Genomic DNA, 20,696 nt, shown 5'->3' on the forward strand with positions numbered 1-20,696 from the left:
CTTAGATACCAAGATAAGATATTTGGATTTAACAATTGACTAAACAATTGCTGTCATTCTAAGGGGGGGGGGGGTATGTGTCATTCTGGGATGAGATGGTACATAAAAGACTTTCTGTTTTGTCAAGGATGGCATACACCTCTCATACCAGGGCTTTCTTATAACTAAAACCTTTGCTGCCCCTGTAGTACCTTTTTTATACAGATTTCCCCTGCTAAACCTTCTAAAATAACAGACTTAAAATCAGATTCTGACAATATCATGGAGGCACTACTCGATGGTAGTGGTCAAATAATTAAAAAAAATGCCAGAACTTGAGGCTCTCCTGCAAATTCAGCAAATTCATATTTGTGTAGTCAGTGAGACATGGTTTGAATGCAATGGCAGGCTCCATACCTCTTAAAATAATGGGGGGGGGCCCAAAATAATGACACATTTCAAATATTGCTCTTATAAACATAGAAATTTGCTAGAATAACAAGATTTGTGTTGGCGTGCATTTTTCTGTAGGATATGAAGTCTGAAACTCAAATGTATGTCATTATTTAGTGACTTCAATCCTGAGTGATTTTCCAGAAAAGCACAAATTTTACTAGGAACAGGCCGAAAATCTGAGGCAAATATCTAGGAATTCTGTGAAAATCTGTATAGCTGAGAGCTATGATGACAGCTCTTCCCTCTGTATAAGGGTTGTGCACTTATCATGCCTTAAGACGCTTGGGTAACTGGGGGGTATCAAGTTAAGAGCTATGATGACAGCTCCCCCTCTGTATAAGGTTGTGCACTTATCATGCATTCAGACACTTGGGTAACTGTGGGGAGAGTATCTGTATTTGTTAGAAACACCATCACCTCACACCAAGTTACCCATGACCTAACCTGGATCTCGTGGAGTTCCATATGACTATTAATAAGTTCAGCTGTTATTTCCTAGACTCTGTTAATATCAATGTGCTGGAGCAAATTCCAAAACTATCCACAAAAGGCTCTAACATCCTTGACCTGGTCATTATCACCCTAGCACCTACCTGTACCACACCCCAACATCTCCTTATCCATGGTTAAATGTGACCACAATGTGGTCATCTTCTCTATCAGTCCTAGTTGTACTACCTCCATCAATAAATGCAGCCATCTTTAGACACTTCTCCTGGGCAAACATACATCATGTTGTAGAAGATATAAGCAACATCTCTAACAACCTCTTGCAAGTAGATCCAACAGATAAGGCTGCCACATATCTCCTTCAGCTTTTACCAGCACCTTAACAGCTGCACAGAAAAGTCACTCATCTACACTAGATATAATGGTAAACACAGAAATAACGCTCTCTGTTTGAACTTCCATATAAATAAAAAAAACAAAAAGGAAAAATCTGAAAAGTTGCAAAAAATTCCCATTCACCTACTTCAAGAACACAATGAAACACACAGGCAAGGAATTTAAGAGCGCAATTAGAAAAGGAAATACAGAATGCAAACTTAAGGTTGTCACAGATATCAAAAGAAACTGCAAATCTTTCTTCAGCTAAAGTCTGACTGGGTAGTACCCATTTTCAGCACAGGCCCTGAAAATGCACTTAGCTCATCCACAATATCAATGACAGTGGTACAAAAATGTATTAGTAGGCAAATGTAATACTAAGACTACCCCCAGCTACCAACATTTTTGCCCCCACTACCCCTGAAAATTCAGTTTCTCCTGCAATCACTTTGGAACAAGTCTTAGAATCCCTGTTAAATGCTAAAAATAGTACCACCATGGGACCAGAGAACATACCAGGCTGCATTCTCATCAGTGTCAGGTATGCACGATCTGAGCATCGACTTAAATTGTTCACCCTCAGCAAGTCTTTCAGGTTTGTGTCTGATGCCTGGAGAACAGCTACTGTGACTACCCTACTCAAAGATGGCCTTTCTACAGCCCCAGGTAAATACAGAGCCATAAGTCTCACCAGCCGTATATGCAAAACCATGGAGTATATCATAGCAGAATTCATTCATGCACACATAAGCATCTTAATTGAACTAGATCCCTACCACAAGGTTTGCTCTTGTGAAGGGCAGGTCTAGCCTCCTGAACCTAATAATCTTCTTTGAAAAGACTACAGATGCTGTGGACAGTGGTCACACTGTGCACACTGCATATCTTGACCTGGCCAAAGCGTTTGATACTATTCCTCACATTAGATTTACTGAAATGAAGACAGATTTAATATAAACTGCTGTGTTGCCAGATAGGTTGCAAACTGGCCAGCAAACAGATCCCCCATTGTGAAAGTAGCTGCTTCACTCTTTGAATATAAAATTATAATAAATGATGTGCCATAAGGATCCAATGACAGGCCCTCTCATGTTTGGCATTTATTTTGCAGACATCCAGGCTAGTATCCTGGAAACTTTGAGTGACCAAATTAAGTGATGATTGCAAACTGTCATGGTTGTCTGCTCACTCACTGATACTAAACTCCTCCAGCAAGGCTTGGAATACTGTACATATCTTACATACTGAAAACCTAAAATTAAATGCAAAAATATGAAAAGCAATAGCATTTGACAAAAAAGCCATTCTCACCTCCTAGGTCAGATTTATTAATCACTAAGTATAAACAGACTGTATTCAAAAACATTCTTACCACATTGCTTATGCTTTCTAATCACTCAGAAACTTTCCACTAAGTGTACACCTAGTCTACGCTTTGTGGTAATCTTTATGAATCCTCCCTCGATATTTAAATCTGTAAGAAATCAGTAGAAAAACTAAAATTTGAAGGAAGAAGGCATGAGTTATGCTTGTGTTGTCTGTTCAATCAGGGTGGTGTTCACAGTATAGGCATTAATGAATCTGGCCCCATGAGTTATAAATGGTACTCCTCTTTAGACAGAGCTTATAAGACACCCTGGTACTTATGTAGAAAACTCTCTCTCATTTTGTCATGGTTCCACCATAGTCAGGAAATCCTAACTGGTGCAGTAAATTATCATGTAAATATTCTGAAGATCCAAATAATTCATCTTACCACTGCAGTCTTCCTTTACAAAACCAAACATTTAATACAGTGCCCCCTTTAGCATGTAAAAAATCAAACATAGTACTCAGCTCGAAAAGTCCCAAAGATTTCTAGCCAAAAAAAAAAAAAAAAAAAAAAAAAAAAACTAAATCCCTTGAATCCTTCAATTATCCTGATATATTAGCAAGCCAATAAGCTACTGTAAGATCACCTGTGTCTAGCTTTTTGAGCCATAAAATACCTAATCCTATTTTGTCCACCTACTTCTTCGAAAAGCAAGTGCCTCTACACATACCTAGAGACCTAAACTTACACCAAAACAAAGACTAGTTTAATGGATAGGTTTCTAACACAGCCCATTCCCAGCCTATGTAATAAGTTGCCACTACAGATCAAATTAGTACTTAAGCTACTTTTAAGACTAATCTTGATGACTAGATGTGGAGAGAGAGATTTACACCAGCTTTATCATGTAAGGCCCTGTTCCATCTGGCAGGTAAGCTATTTTAAGTGCTTGACAAGGCTGGCAAGAACTTTTAAGTTTGTCTACTTAAAGGTGTATAGGCATCTTATGGTCCCTACAATCACTTACAAAGTATTATTCCTATGTTTGCACATCTTTCTACCATTCCCCAGTTTGCACTATACTATTAGGGAATGCACTTGCTTCTGTTGTGAGGCCCCAGTCTAAGTTCAGGCCTCTATAATGTTCACATACCCAGTACAACTACACAGCCTGGAGTGGACAGTCTATTTTATAAAATGTATCCATCATGCTAGAACAGAGTGAATCCAAATTAATAAATCCAAATTCCATACCACAAATTTCAATAGGATACATACCAGAGAATGAATTCAAACGAGTTAAAAAAAAAATCAAATCCAGAAATTCCAGATTGATATATTCTAGATTAATGTTTAGTCCATTCAAGAGATGCCAATTTTACACAAAGTAGATCTAGAAGGCTATAACTCAGTACTTGTACAGAAAATCACTCTAGTATATTACTGAAAATTTACCACTTAACTATCACCAAACTATTCCTTTTCCTGCAGCAGACCACAGAGTTATGTAGTAACTGAACAGAGGTTGTGTATGATTTCTCTCAAAAACACATGGCATGGCAGTTAAAGAATTACTCCCAGTATGGTTCATCCATCTGCAATTGTTATTGTGCCATCAATTGTTATTGTGCCATCTTTAACAGTGAATGTCATAACCCCAAACTGTGCAAGGCAAAATATTTATTCATCTGCATTTCTGTATCAGTAAAATTGTGAAATAAGATAATATTTTCCATGGATGTGTGGTGCAAAAATAAAATCTGTATAAGGCCTCTATAACATATAAACTATATGTACAATCAAAAAAGAATTTGATTTTTGAAACTCACTAATATTTATAATTGCAAAAATAAGGATGAATAAGAGCTGAGGAAATATCAAGGGCTTATGAAGTAATGAAGTAAATAGTTAAGGAAGAAGTGGGGCAGTATGAATTAGACAGTGGGGACTGGAGAGATGATTATATTGAAGCTTTTCAGGCTGTTTTTGTGAAGGTTATGCAGAGAACCAGAGATACCAGATGAGTTAAGTAAATTTTCAATCCTGTCTTGAAATGATTTTTGAATGGATTCAGCAGAAGTAAAGCTAGAGTAGAAATTTGTTCCACAGACATGTTTTAAAACATAAGCAATGAATGATGCACAAAAGTGGTCAACAGTTTTGGGAAAGTTAATTTATGTGATGTGCGTGTTTTTATTTCTTCAACTTTGGACTGCTGAGTTTTTCTTGGTTTAAATTCTCCAAGTCTTTTGGGTTTCTCATAACATAATGATAATGGACTCCATTCCTAAGTCAAAGTTTGATTAAAGTTCATGAAATTAATATTGTTTCAATCTTTGATGTTAGTCAGAAGTGCTCTTCTCAGCACCAGCAATGTGCCCAGAACTGACTCCTCCTGCAATTCACATGTATGGGTAACGTATGATTATAAATTCAAGACCCATTGCTCCTACTACTGTTGGAACTGTCTTGGTATCTATTGTCCACATTACCTTCATTTCTGCCTGGAAATCCTTTTTTTTTATGATTTTGTCTCTCACTCTGTATGCAAGACACAGTAGTCAAAGGGTTGTCTTCTTTTCATGGACTGCTATATCTGATTTTCTTGCATCTATTTTTTGAACTGTTGGTAAAGGGTGATCCCATGTAATATAAACTTCATACTTTTCTATAATGTTTTGTGACTCATGTTTCCAGTGCTTCGCAGCTACTTTGATATTATAATGTTTACACAATCTGCAATGCAACAATTTTGCCATATTATTATGCCTTCAGGCCCTCTGCCATTTGTGTATCACACCTAGCAACAAGATGTGCAACTTGTTTCCAGTTCTTTTTTTCAGTACCTGCATTTGTCTGTCTCTCCCACATGTTCAAATGACTTTGTAAACTGATGTGTACTTAGTCCGCTATCCTGGGCCTTTGGTTTAAATTCATCTCTCCTTAACCATTCCTGCAATTGATCCTGATTGATATGAGGTTGCTCCAAGAGTTTTCTGTATTTGCAACTATATTTATGCATGTTCCACATTTCTTACCTTCTCATTTCTTCCTTCACCTTATATTCTTTCTTTTGTTTTTTAGCACATTCAGTTGCTGCCTGATTTTTATTTACTTCTGGTTTGATTTCCATTCCCACTTGATACTGATATGCTTCTGCTAAACTAAGCAGGGAAGTCATCTTAGGCTTATTCGCCTCATATTTTAAAACTTTCACTGTGTTTGGATCTTGTGAGGTCAGCAGAAATATATGCAGTCCTACGATTGCAGATCTATACATGTAATCAATTTTGAGGAGGCCCATACCTTCTTCAGAATAGGGAATATATAATCTTGGTATACAATGAATTTTATAAATCATCTGATAAGCATGAACCATTCTTCTTGTTTTCCTGTCCAACTGATCTAATACCTTTTGGGACCAATCAATCACTCCAAAACTGTAAGTTAGTACAGGCTATAGTCTGAATTTTGTTCCTAGGTGTCAGAGCTATTTACAGAATTAATTTTAGTCTTCTAAAATATTCCTTACTAAGTTTTATTCACATTTATTCATGTTTTATTGTTGATCCTTCACCAATTCCCAAATATTTATACACTCCCTCTTGCTCAAATTTTTATATCACATTCCGGTTCCAGTCTGATATTTTCTGTGTGCTGCAGCTTTCTTGTTTTAAATGTTGCTTTCACGCATTCATCAATACCAAATGGCATTCTTATATCATCTGAGAAAGTTTTGACCAGGTGCTTTCAGTACCTCATCTGACTAACTATACAGTTTTTAATCATCCACAAAAAAGATGAGTAGTCTTTACACTTTGTTGCTTTCTCGGAGCCAAATTGTAGCCATGACCTAATCTGTTAAGCAGGCAGCTTAATGGGTTAAGGGAAAGACAAAAGAGCACTGGTGGCAAAGGTTTGGCCTGGAATATCCCTTTTTGAATTTTTATCACTGGAATAATAATTTGTTCTTTATCATGGCTTAACTGCAAAGTAGTTTGCTACTGTTTCATGGTCTCTGTAATATAATTGATCGGTGTAGGATGTGCGACGTCACCTCTCAGGGCCAGTAATTAAGGAGCCTGAATCCTCACTACTGACACTGGAGAGGAATGTTTACTTGGAACAAAAATAGATATACCCAGTATTTACAGATGCAGCTCTCTTGCATCAAACACAATTTCCCTTAGGAGCACACAGGAAACACACTTTGTCTGGGGTCCAGATTTCTGTATCTGTCTCCCTCCAGATCTCCAATAAGATAGGGTTGAGACCTCAGCCAAGTATCCAAGCCAAGTCCTCCAGCACACTCTCCGTGAAACTGGTATTTCATATCCCTGCTCCAAGTAGCTGATACACACAAACACAAACACGCACACACACACACATGCGCGCACACACACACACACACACACACACACACACACACACACACACACACACACACACACACACACACACACACACACACACTCCTAGGAAAGGCTGGTACAGATTTACTAGCTATGCCCCCTTCTGCCCAGACTATATGATAGTTACACTGTCACCAGACATCCGAAAGCCAGCTACTCTAAGGCTCTTGCAAGGGTACCCAATTATAGTGAGTGAAATTAATATTAATACAAATGGTAGTTTGATCAATGCAGTAAGGCTTCCAGGAGTGGCCACAGTGTAACCAAATAGTTATAAGTCCTTTCAAAGTTTAAAATATTTTCTAAAGGACCAGCCACAATGAAAGGTATAAATATATTTAATAATAAATAACAAAAGAACATGAAAATACTATCTATTTACAATAAACATCAGAGTTTCAGACACAGGAAATATTAAGAATAACACAGGTGGACAGGTTCACACAGTTACAGAAAAACAATACTTAAGTAATCTCACTATATTTTCCTGACTGAGCAGGGGTCTACAACCTGCAGCTCTTGAGCCGCATGGGGCTCTTACATCCTTCTGCAGTGGCACCCTGTAGCTTTGAAAAATAATGGCTAGTCTACCACACAATACAGACACACACACACACACACACACACACACACACACACACACACACACACACACACACACACACACATACACACACACACACACACACACACACCTTGCTAGAACATGATTTCTGTTGCCATGCATTTCACACACACTGAGAGTGATCGAGTGATCTCCTGGCAGCAGCAGTCTCTCCTGAAAGGTTTCCATACCTCTCAAAGTCTTACCACAAGAAATCTGGATGGAGCCACAAATTAAGGGGAACAAAGGGACAAAAATAGGGCTGGGTTGTAAATATTGCTCTTATAAACTTCAAGACTTGCTAGAATAACATGGTTTCTGTTAGCATGCATTTTACACACACACCATTACCTGTTAACTGTACAGCTTTTTGCAGAACGTCCTGACTTTTCCTCATATTTTTCACCTGTTTCTCATAAAATTGTGGTTTTCTGGCAAATCACTGTGGACTGGAGTCAGAAAAATAGACAGACACTTGAGTTTCAAACTTCATACCCTTCAGAAAATCCATGCTAATGCAAAATCTGTTATTCTATCAACTTTCTAAGTTTGTAACAGCAATATTTAAAAAGTGTCCCTATTTTTGAGCCTTTGTGCCCCACTGTTTCTGGCTTTGTCCAGATTTCTTGTTCTAAGAGGTCAAGAAATATGATACACACACACACACACACACACACACACACACACACACACACACACACACACACACACATAGTGATCGAGCAATCCCAACAAAGGAACAAAAATAGGGATGGATTTTAAATATTGCTCTCATAAATATAGTTCTTTTATATTTAATATATTATTATTATTTTATTATTATTATTATTTGAAGTTTGTTTGCCAGGATGGTCCATTGGGCCAAGTGAACCCATTATCAATGGAGTCCTGGGGAGAAAAGCTCCATAGGTACAATATCAAGTAACAATATATAAGAGTAATACAATAGCATAATGTCAGGAAAAGAATAAAAATAAAATAAAATAAAGTAAAAAGAAATACAATACAATACAATACAATAATGCAATAAAATAAAGTAAAATACAAAACAATATTGTACTAGTATGTAAGATTGAACAGAAGAGTACATATAAGCATGTGAGAATGTTAATACAGCAGGAATGTGAAGCTTAGTGACTATTCATGTCAATTTAATTTTTTTTTTTTTTTTAGGAATGTTAAAGGAAGGAAATAGTTAGAAGTAAATGCAGAAGAATATAGACTTAAGATATTATTTACGATGTGTGTATTCCCACAGGGATGTGATTATAGACTGGGGAGGTAAGGTGGTAGCTGGGGATGTTATGTAGGATGGTACATGAGCATTCCCAGTGAGAAGATAAGTATGGGTGACAAGGAAGTAGCTGGGATGTTATGTAGGATGGGAACATGAGCATTCCCAGAGAGATGATAAATGTGTGTGTAGGAGTGTTTTGAAGATGGGAAGGTTGCTGGTGCTGCGGATATGAGGTGGGAGTGAGTTCCAGAGACGGGCAAGGGAAAATGAGAGTAAGAGTTTGCCTGCTGGACGGGCAGGTTTGTGGAGTTCAATTAGGTTCTGAATGTTAGTTCTAAGGGGTCTGTTAGGTTGGTGTATGGTGAAGGTTGAGGTGAGTGAGGGACAGAGTGAGGGCTTGAAAATGAGCTTATGAGCATGAGTTAGTTGAGTGTAGGTAAGGTAGTTAGGGAGCTCTAGCCAGTTTAGTTTATGTAGGGCAGTACAGTGATGGGAGGAGGATCTGTGGCCAGTGGAGAATTTAGCGATTTTGTTGTAACAGGAGGAGAGTTTAGTTTTGGTAGAGGATTTTAGGTTGGTTAGAAGTGGGGCCCCATATAGGAGGGAAGGGATTAGATATGTGGTAGAGAGGAGGAGTCTAGTGGATGGAGAGAGGAAGCGAATATGGCGATAGAACATACTAAGTTTTTGGTGTGTTTTTTTAATGTTTGTGTGTATGTGGGAATCAAAACTAAACTGATTGTCAATGAGAGCTCCTAACAGTTTAGCAGAGGAAACAACTTCTATGAATGTGTGGTTGTGACTGGTTATAAGGAAAGAGTTTATGTCGATAGTTATGTTTTTGGATGGGGTGAATATCATTAGTTTGGTTTTTGATGGATTTAGAGCTAGGTGGTTTTCATACATCCATTTTTCAGTTGTTGAGAAGGCATCCTGAGTTAGTTTTAAAAGGGAGGGAATGGAATTAGCAGTACAGATTATTGTAGAGTCGTCTGCATACTGGACTATTTTAGCATTTGGGATATTGTGGTGGAAGTCGTTAATGAAGATGTTGAACAGTAGGGGCCCTAATATGGAACCTTGGGGTACTCCAGTGACTGTGTTGAGGAATGAGGAGGTAGTTTTCTTCCATTTAACTGATTGTTGCCTATTGGCAAGGTAACTTGTAAACCAGCTGATACAGGAGGATGAAAGATGTAGGTTGGAGAGTTTGGTCAGGAGTAGGGAGTGGGAGATGGTATCAAATGCCTGATCAAATATAATAACTATATATAAAACTATATATGCTGTGTTATCTTCATTTTAGTGGTCAAATAGGTTTTGTGGCTCCTGATGAATTTTATTTGGTGGGAGAGGTCCCAAAATTGCTCTTTTGATAGTGAAGGTTGCAGACCACTGTACTAGAGCAAGGCAAGATGAAGTAGGTGAGACATCCTTCTTTGTCAGGTTACAAAAACAGTGCTCTGAGATGTCTGTCTTACCTAATATTAAATACTATTATTAGTGATGGATTACAGAATGACATCACATACATCTGGCCATCTGACTTCTGTTTCCCATGTTTTCCCCCTTGGCTAGAAGCTGTCAGGATTTAGCAACTATGTGTCAATAATACACATGCATATAGCCTTGCTAAGATCTCCTGCAGCTCCTGGAAGTCATAAAACAATTTCACACCTCTACTCTTCCAGAGTAGCAATTAGTTCACCCCAATGACAATGCAGGAAGCTTACTAATACAGACTTTTTGTCTCTGGCTGCATTGAGAACTGCAAAATATAATCTTTATTGTGTAAATTAAGCAATTCAATGTCTTACTACTTTCCAAATTCATGAAGATTGAGATGAATCTCTTCTCTTCAAGTATCCTCTGTTAAAAGATATACATTTAAACAGTTACAATAATGCATGCACATTTCTTCCTCTGTCTAGCAAGCAAGTTTACAGATATATTTTTCAACACAAGCACCTTTACAAATCAGTTTGATATACAAATGACATGGTTTACCTTCATAATGCCAATCACGTTATGGTTGACCCTGCTTCCACGAATACCGAACTGTGACTTTTCAAAATGTCGAACACCAAATTTCCGAACGGCAACATCTCGCCCCCTTTTTGACCCATGTTAGCACTGGAATGGAGGTGTAGCGCAGTCAGAAATGTCAAATTCGAAGTTTTTCGATATTTGAAAGTTTTTGCGGTTCTGGATTCACGGAAATGGTTCGGTGATGTGGCTGGTCACTTATATGTGACCGACATTATGAAGGCAAACCAAATGACACGTAATTCTTTACAAAAGTCCAGCTAACTGTGCCTGCATATATTACATATCCACTACCCTACTTCTCCTGGCATAGCTGGCAATATCTCACATCATCACAGGGTGCATCTTATACATTTGTAAGCACTCTTATCCATGAATGTGGGATGCTGTCAAATGCTTTTTGAAGTCCATCCATTCCATACTTAGATTCTTCTCCTTTTCACAGTTCTCCATTATGACTTTATTATTTGTTCCATAAGACTTTCTTTTGTTATTCCTTTGCTCCACTGCCATGATTAAGTTTTCTTCTAAATGACTATAAACTCAATCAGCATCAATTCCAGTGTATAGTTTATACATGGTTAGAAGGCAAGTTGTTGGAACTTAATTTTAGGATAGCTTGCAGGTAGCTGGGGGAATACAGATTTTAAACAAAATGCATTTCTAGTTTATACTACCATTAATTTGTTAATACTTATGGAATTTAATTTATGTACAGTTTATTACAAAGGATAGCTGTGTTCATTTTTTTAGACAACCCTAGATGCACCTTAATAGATTTGCAAACAATGTTATCAGTGTTCCCCTGAGGTAATATTCTTGCCCTGCACTGCTTTTTGTGCAAATGTTTAAACTAAAACAAAATGTTAAATATGGTTGGATGCTGAGATTCTGAAAAGCTTATAGGGAATTAGCATCAAATCCATCTAAAGAAATCCCAATCCCTCTGCACCACATGCTCCAGAGACCTCAGGCTCATTACCGCAATCAAAAGAACATGCTGGAGAGACAGATTCATAACTCAGAGACTGCCCATGCTCTAGAATAGACTTTCATACATGTCAAGCAGAGCACCTCACTGGCCCTCTTCAAGAGAAATCTTGATGAGTGAATAGGAAATAGAAAGTTCACCCCAGGGATCACTCCAGTGGCTCTACTTGCTACAGGCACTGGGGACTAACGTTGGTCAGCACGATGCCAGGGCACTTGTGTGGGCTAGGCTTTTAAAGGCTCCAGAGCTATTAGCCTAATACACACCTATGAACCTATGAACATCACCCCCTTCCCATTTTATACATGAGCTCAGGGTTTCACAAACATTGACAATCACCTCTTTTTTCTGACATTCAGTCTTCTTAGAATTGTCTTTATTATGTTAGATATACACAAGTTGTAAGCTATAATGGTGCATCTCTCATTGTGTTTGCAAAAATATTAATAGATTTTGTACTTCCCATAACTTCAGATTTTGGTTCTGAACATGCTCACATTAATTTATTGTTTTAGTTACATTTTATTCTGGGATAGACATGGTGATATTTATAAATACATGGAAATTTGAAATGGTCACTGAGGAAAATACTCTGCCTTTTTCCAATTCAGTGGCAGCTGGTGACTTCAAATCAAAGGGGGGCTGCAGGAGACAGTTGAATGGGTGGGGCCAATGGGAAGGGGTGTGACCAACTAGAAAGTGGAGGGGCTATTCTCAAAACCACAAAAACTGGGACTTTAAATAAATACACTGCCCTGGGTGCCAAACCATAATTATGAGAGTCCAATCAAGACAAAATGAAGTGTAGAAGAAAAAAATATTTCAATGCATTGGCTACATGACAGCTTACTTAATATCTAGATGGAAATAAAAAGGTTGTGAGGCATGAAAAAATAAATTACTTTTTAAATACATTACTGGAATGCCAGTCAAAATCAAGTATAAAAAACAAGCAGCACTCAACTCAAACCACTTCTCCTTGCATTGCAGTTCTAATTATAATTTACATTCAGCTTTATAAAAGTACCAAGTAACATGCTGAAAGTAGCAATCTCTGTGATACCCCCACTTGTAAAAATGTTTCTTATCCAAAAAAGACCTGCTGCCTGACAAGAACTATCTACTTGTTTCATGGGGAAAACATGATCAAAGTAAAAAATGAACAACAAACAAGAAACAAGCTCAAGATAAATTGCTTAAAGGATTGCTGCACAGGTTATGGACCACACATGATAGTTTGGCATACTGTTTAATTTACTGGTAAAGCCTGCAAAGATGACTGCAGGTTTCCAACAAATTTAGCGAGCTTCTGAAAATACTGTAATCATGTCCTTTATTACAAATACTGTCATAAGCATTTCAATACCTAAGGCTTATACGTTATCTAGTTATGTAAATATTCTCTGCATGGCAACAGCAAAAAGGCTTTCAATGTTGGTAATTCTTTAACAGTATGCTTATTAAAGCTTACTTGCATCTTACAATCTCAGACAAGCTTACCTGATGGTCACTAAAGCATTGCTACTTAAACACAGAGCAATAGGCAGTGCAATAGCATGTATTTTCTGAATATTAAGAAGTATAAATCAACAGTATAAAAATATAACAGAACATTCTGCAAAATCAAGGACAGATTAAAAGCCACTGTAGTACTTGTGTCTACCTTGGATGGAGGGATGCTCTGCACACTTACACTGCATAACTGCTTCTTGTCTTGCTTGGACACTTCCAGAGTCACTACATGGGGGAGTGGGGTGCAACAAGTATGTCACAATTTGAAATGTCTCTGGTTGATGATGATGGCCCTGACACATCTGTCATTCATCTCAACCTCATTGCAAGAAATATGGACAAAGCCATAAACAGAAGTAGGACAAAGGCCCAGAAATAAGGACAATTTTTAAATATTGCTCTCATAAACTTAGAAAGATAATAGAATAATAGGTCTTGCATTAGTATGAATTTTCTGAAGGGTATGAAATCTGAAACTCAAATGTCTGTCATTATTTTCTAACTTCGTGCTTTAATGATTTGTCACTAATTTGCCAGAAAACCACAATTTTATGAAAAACGGACCAAAAATGTGATGCAAAAATATAAAATAGCCACACAATACACTGGAAACCTGTGACAGAAGGGATGCTTTTTATTATTAGTACTGTTAAGTTGAGCAGCTGACAAAGTAAGAAAATCTACATGTATTTCTGAAATAAACGTAATCTATAACTCTGATCATTACAATTATTTCTTAATTGTAAACCCTCCACATTTTCTTCCAAAATTGCCATTTTGCGGCGGGATTATTAGGGGAGAGCAGCATTTTGAGCCAAAGTTGTGGACAATTGAGAGGTTTGGATATTTCTAATTCTATAAATATATATATATATTTGCATGTACTTCTCAACCTCTTAACACGGGAAATCTGGACAAGGCCAAATATACTGGGGGAACATACAAACAGTACTAAAAATTGCTGTTGTATAAACTTAGTTGATAGAATAACATGTCTTGCTTTAGCATGCATTTTTCTGAAGGGTATGAAGTCTGAAACTCAATGTCTGTCATTATTTAGTGACTTCATTCCTAAATTATTTGCCAGAAAACCACAAATTTTATGAGGAACAAACCAAAACTAAGAAGCAAAAATCTATTCATTCTGAAATCTGGACAGTTGAGTGGTATAGTTCAGCTGCAGCTGTCTTTGAGTTTGCCACCCTTCCCCCCTCACAAAATATTGGTTGAATGGGGCCTCCCCCCCTACAGCCATTCCAATGTCCCATTACTTGGCTATTTCACCCCATGTACAATAAACACTGTAATGTGCATACTATTTTACTCCTACGATAATTTGGATTTCATTTAAGAGTTTTATTTTGCATTTTAGAGCACAAACACTAATAGCCATCTGCTAAATAAAGCAATGCAGTCTCACAATTAAAATGGACTTCGCATTAAAACTTTTCTGGACTTGAAACTCACATTTATTGAAACAGCACTGAAACCAACATTCAAAGAAAATACATCTGGCCAGTGGCAGATAAAGATTAACTTTGAGCTGTTTTCAAATCATAGGCCCCTTGCATACAAAGCATACATGTGTTCTTTGATACACCTTCCTGATTGTATTAAATTACATTATTTGTATAATACAGCACAGTTGTTAGAGGGTGTTTTAAATTCATTGTTTTGAACATTTTTCCAGTAAACAATGAAACTAAACGCATGCACCAATAATGACAAAACTGCCCAATTCAGAATATTTCCATCATAAAAGTCTACTCAAACTTCTACAATCCACCAGTATCAGTAAATATGCACAATTACTGCAGAAGTAAAAGTCATCTAAATAATTCCACATTAAAGAGATCTGTAACTAATGAAGAGGTGCTGCTAGCAAACAACTTTATATTGCATTGTTTCATCTACAAAGTGCCTGTTGCCCTTGAGGAATAAATTACCCATGTTACATTAAAAAATGATAAGCTAGTAATATTGCAATAGGGAATGGATGGCAAACTGATAACAGGTTGAGAGTTACTAGGTATCTCAGCCAAAGAGGACATTCTCAGGATTGCAACATCCACCCCCTTTAAAAGTACAACACAGTACAGTATCAGCAATGCATCTACATACTTTAGGAGTAGAACCCACAGCTGTCTGCATCAGAAGCAAGTACACTGCCTGTTGTTCTATTAAGAATGAAAGCAGACTCAGCATAAGCAGCACTAAACTTCTCTTCCCCTGAAGCTCTTAGCTCCTTGTAAAATCCACTCAACACTCAAATGTATCTCACAAATTTGCAGCACATGCGCGCAAGAAATCTGGAAAAAGCCAAAAATTATTGGGGGGGGGGGGCAAAAGCCCAAAAACCAGGAACACATTTTAAACATTGCTTGTATAACCTGGGAAAGTTGCTAGAATAAAATGTGCTACCACCATGCATTTCACTCCCAAGACTTGAACCCAGGACCCTGTGCATTACAGTCAGAGCAATGCCAAATCAGCCATTTATTGAAAGATAGGAAGACTGAAACTTAAATGGCTATCATTTAGTGAATTCAGTTCTCACCATAGCTGTCGACCTCTTAGCACAAAACACCTGGACAAAGCCAATAATGGGGGAATACAGCCCCCAGACATATTCAGTGAATTCAGTTCTCACCATAGCTTTCAACCTCTTAGCACAAAACAACCTGTACAAAGCCAGTAATGGGGGAATACAGCCCCCAAAATAGGGACAAATTTCAAATATTGATCTTACAAACTTAGAAAATTGCTAAAATAAAATGTTTTGTGTTACCATGTACATTCCGAAGAATACAGTCTTTCAGCTTTTACCGGTTAGGGGTCACCACAGTGGAACTCTGGTCCGCTCATGATTGGCAGTGAATTTTTACAGTGTTGAGTTGTCAGACTGGCACCTAACTTTCAAAGAAAGCACACACACATGCATGTCTTTAAAGTTTACATCAACTGCAGGGAGAACATGCAGACTCCACACAGAAGGCACTCCAGCTGAGAATCAAACCAGAGAACCTCTTGCTGTGAGGCAACAATGCTAACTACTGCACCACCACAGCTGTATTCTGAAATTCCAATGTGTGAAAATTCAGAAAACCACAGATTTTTATGAGGAACAGAACAAAACAGAAATATGAAGTAAAAATCTGAAAGCTTTTCACAAGTGGTGGTGGGGAGGGAATTCAGGTTCTTGCTACCTGTACCCAAGGTTGAGGGTTTGAATCTGAATTACTCTCTCTAGCCACCAGTTACAGTTAACTGGGGCATTACACACACACACACACACACACACACACACACACACACACACACACACACACACACACACACACACACACTCACACACATGCACCCAACTCTAGTACCTGAAAGTGTCCTCCATAAGCCAGTATTTTGATGCAAAGTCCCATTCAAAGCAAGCAGCTGCTCCTGACTAGGTCATTTCATAATTCTCAAGGTCCTCAGTTCCCCATTAAGCAGCTAAGCCAGCCTGTCATAATTCCTTAGTTCCCTGTTAACCAGCCTGTTTCACGGTGCTGGAATGCCAGCCGAGTATGCATGTGTGCGGTGCCTGCCTCTATGCATTCCGATGCACAGACTGCAGACATTGCAGTCTGATCCCCTTCCAGTTTATGTGGTTGTAACCGCATAGACCTTCTGGGGCATCTGTAGACTGCTGCCTTATTCTGAATCTAGACTGGATAACCAGCAGTCCAGATTCAAATTACCATGCATGCATGCATGAGTTCTGGGATTTTTATTTTTTTATTTTGGCATGAGTGAGTTTTGGGATTTTTTTATTTTGATTTTTCAGCTGGGGGGGTTGCAGTGCTGCAGTCCAATAGCATGATCCACCACTGTTCCAATTACTTCCATAGGATCTTTTACATCCTCCTGAGCTATCAGCAATCTACATGGAATGGACCTCACTTTAAAATCACATCTGATGGATATAGCACCTCAGGAGTGAAGTTATCCCCTACTACTGCATCGCTGCATCAGTTTTTGAAAATTATTGCAAGCACCTGGTGTAAGGGATAAATTCTGCAGCATTCTGATCTTCCAGACATCAAAGGCAAGTGTGCAACCAGCTAATGTACTGACACTGGCAAATGACAATTTAAACACTTCGTTTAAAATGGTCCTTGTGAATGAACATTTTTAGTACAGTTAATACATTTCAAGAAATAAAAGGTATTTTTTCTATGGTGTCCAGATCTCCCTTGTTTATTAAGAACAAAAACATGGTTTTTGAAAATGCATGACAGCGAGATTCTGATGACAAACCAGTTGATGTGCAGTGCCTTACATGGCTTTATTAAGTGAATTCCACATTTACTTTTTCATGAATATGGAACTTAAATGTATTTTCATATTTTCCTTAAGTATTTTTGAAGAACAAGTTTCTAATATCACTAAAAGTGAATGGTAAGAGAAAGAGAAAATTAAAAATGCTCATACTATCTTATGTATTTGTTTGAGAGGCTGCCTTGTTAATACAGAGAAGAACTTTTCTTGTATGGAAGAACAATTTTAAGTTTATGGAATGCTTTATTATAATTATACTAAACTTTGAACGTTCCATGTGTCTGTGCACACATTTACACAATATGCATGTGTGTGTGTGTGTGTGTGTGTGTGTGTGTGTGTGTGTGTGTGTGTGTGTGTGCCCATGAGAGTAGTATAGTATAGTAGTATAAAATGGAACTCCATAATATTACAAAACAGAACGTGGTAAAAAATGTCATAAAACTAAAGTTGAAAGCATAAAGTTATAAAAAAGTTAAATAAAATAAGCTACCACTGGATGGGACTACAATACTTAGTAACAAACATACTGTTTTCTGAGAGACATGAAACTATGCAAGACAGCAAGGAGCAATGGGAGTGTACTGTCTGAAGGGTGAAAGGTTAGACAGCACATTATATTGACTTACTTATGGTATAGGTGGTATAGAGGGACCTGACTCTGTTGTACAGATGGTGAAAATGTATTTCTTCATGGAGAGGACTGATGCAGACTTGGAATATATCAATGAAGGAGATATAACACATGACAAAATAATCCAGACTGACAGATTTAATGGTCCTGGAAGCCGTAGACTCACCCACATTGCTATCAAGGCCCCACTGGGTGTAGAGGGGCAGCAATATATAAATAGGAAAGGTTTCCTTTTCCTTTTCCTGAAATGCTAGGTGGTATGCAATGACCAGGGTATTATTTATAATGCATCAATGGACCACATGCAGAGTTTACACATCACACAGTGGCACCCTATCCTCATGTGGCCTTCAGACATGGGAATCTCTTGTGGTTAGGCTGTGTGTTTAGCCAATACCCCCACAGGGACCTTGTTAATGGTGGAAATGGGTGTTTCTTCCTGCAGCATTGTTGGTGACAGTGAAACTTTGTCATCAGATCATGTCACCTGCATGTTGAAATCACGGTTATTCATAGATGTCTTGATAATGTCAACTGTACATTGTTCTCCAACAAGTGGAACCTGTTAAAGCATGAACCCATTACATCAATGTCAGTTCACAGGCATATGTTCCACATCCCCTTGTGTCGTGCATACACATGCAAACAGTGGTATAGAATGCATTAATTAGAAGACATACATTGTCATGCAGGATTTTGGATGTAATGAGGTGGTGTGTCTGGAAAGCCAAATATGCAGATGGGCATTAGTCATTCCTGATTTCATGCAGTGCTATATGTGCTATTGTCTGCTGTAATGGATACTGCTAACCTGGTGATTCTTCTACTTACCCATGCATGGCTGGTGCCAGGCCAGGTGCCACATCCAAGCCACTACCAGATATATGAAGCTGGTATCCTCTGGTCAATGAAAAATACCAGAACCTCCTTAAACTCTGTTAGCTGTTTCTGTGTTGTGGTCTGAACACCATAGTGGAACTGTAAGTGCCATATCCCATTCCTTTTCCTATGCATACAGTATCATATCAGTAACCCTCAAGTGTACCGGCTGTTGGGACCTATTTTGACTGCCCATAGAGTTCTCATCCTCTACAAGTCTCAGTAATTCTTGTCTGCAGCACTTTTTACTCAGGATGTACATGCCATGTTTGCAGAGGACCTGCAGTAGCTGATTCTGTCTAGTAAATTCTTCGATGCATTTTTCCCCAACCATGTCAATACATGTACACCTGTTGATAAAACATGTCAGTGGATGTATATTTTATGATGTGGCATGCCAGTTCCACTTAATGGACCTGGTTAACAGCTACAGTTAATGCTAGGTGCAGACACAACTCTCTCTCTAGGCATTCTACCCCTGCCTCTACAAAACCACATTCTTTGTGGCATAGTTCATGTGGTTCATAGGTAAGAACTGGGCTAGCTTTTTTGCTGGCTATTTTAAGCTGAGCCAATTTCCTTTCAAAGGTGAGAATCAAACACTGTACCTTGTATTTATGAGGTAATCACCTTGACAATGTTGCCACCCACCATGTAATCATCACAGCAGCCTATGTTACCAGCTTGATAACTAGAAATGACTGCACCAATACCATGCCAGCATGATGCAATCCTACCGGAACTTACTAGGATCACACTTAAACATGCATGTGCCTTTCTCTCCATGACATCCACCACATGGTATGTAGTTTATGAAACCTCACATGTACAGAATACTTTTTCAATGTCTTCAATATTTTATTTGAACAATTGCAAAAGGTGTCGCACAAAGTGGAAGCAGAATTTCACATCTGCTAGCATGGGGGTTAGGCTAACAATTTAGATAGTTTAAATATCTCTGAATTGCTGCTTTTGTATGATGTGTTAACACTATATTTCAGCACAAGCTGTGCACATCATATTTAACAAAGCATGTAACCTGTACTCTCATGCATGTGCCATGTGCAAATGTACAGTGCTTTAGGGTAGCACTATGTTGTATGACAGGTCATTCACAAACATGCATCCTATGTGGTGTGTGTGACTCTATAGTACTGCTACATAAGTGGACCTACTATGTGATCATGAGTGCTTCAGCAAATGAGTAAAGTAAGGCTTCTGTGTGTGTGTGCAGAGGAGAGGGATTTCTCCACTTTTCCTGCAAAAAGACCTCATGGAGCATCTGCTGAGCCAGTATGAGAGCCCTTTGAAGAATGTGAGCACCTGATATGTAGTGTGTCAAGTGAGGAGTGATACCACTGTCTTTACCACTTCCAGGGAGTAGTGACCTGCACCCACAAAGGGATGCAGATATTCAGAATACAGAACCACAGGTGCACTATAAACATTTATTCTAGGTGCTGTGTATGTTGTTTATGGTATATTTAAT

This window comes from Protopterus annectens, chromosome 8.part0 (assembly GCF_019279795.1).
Source record: "Protopterus annectens isolate FY-2018-M chromosome 8.part0, PAN1.0, whole genome shotgun sequence".
Classification (NCBI taxonomy): Eukaryota; Metazoa; Chordata; order Ceratodontiformes; family Protopteridae; genus Protopterus; species Protopterus annectens.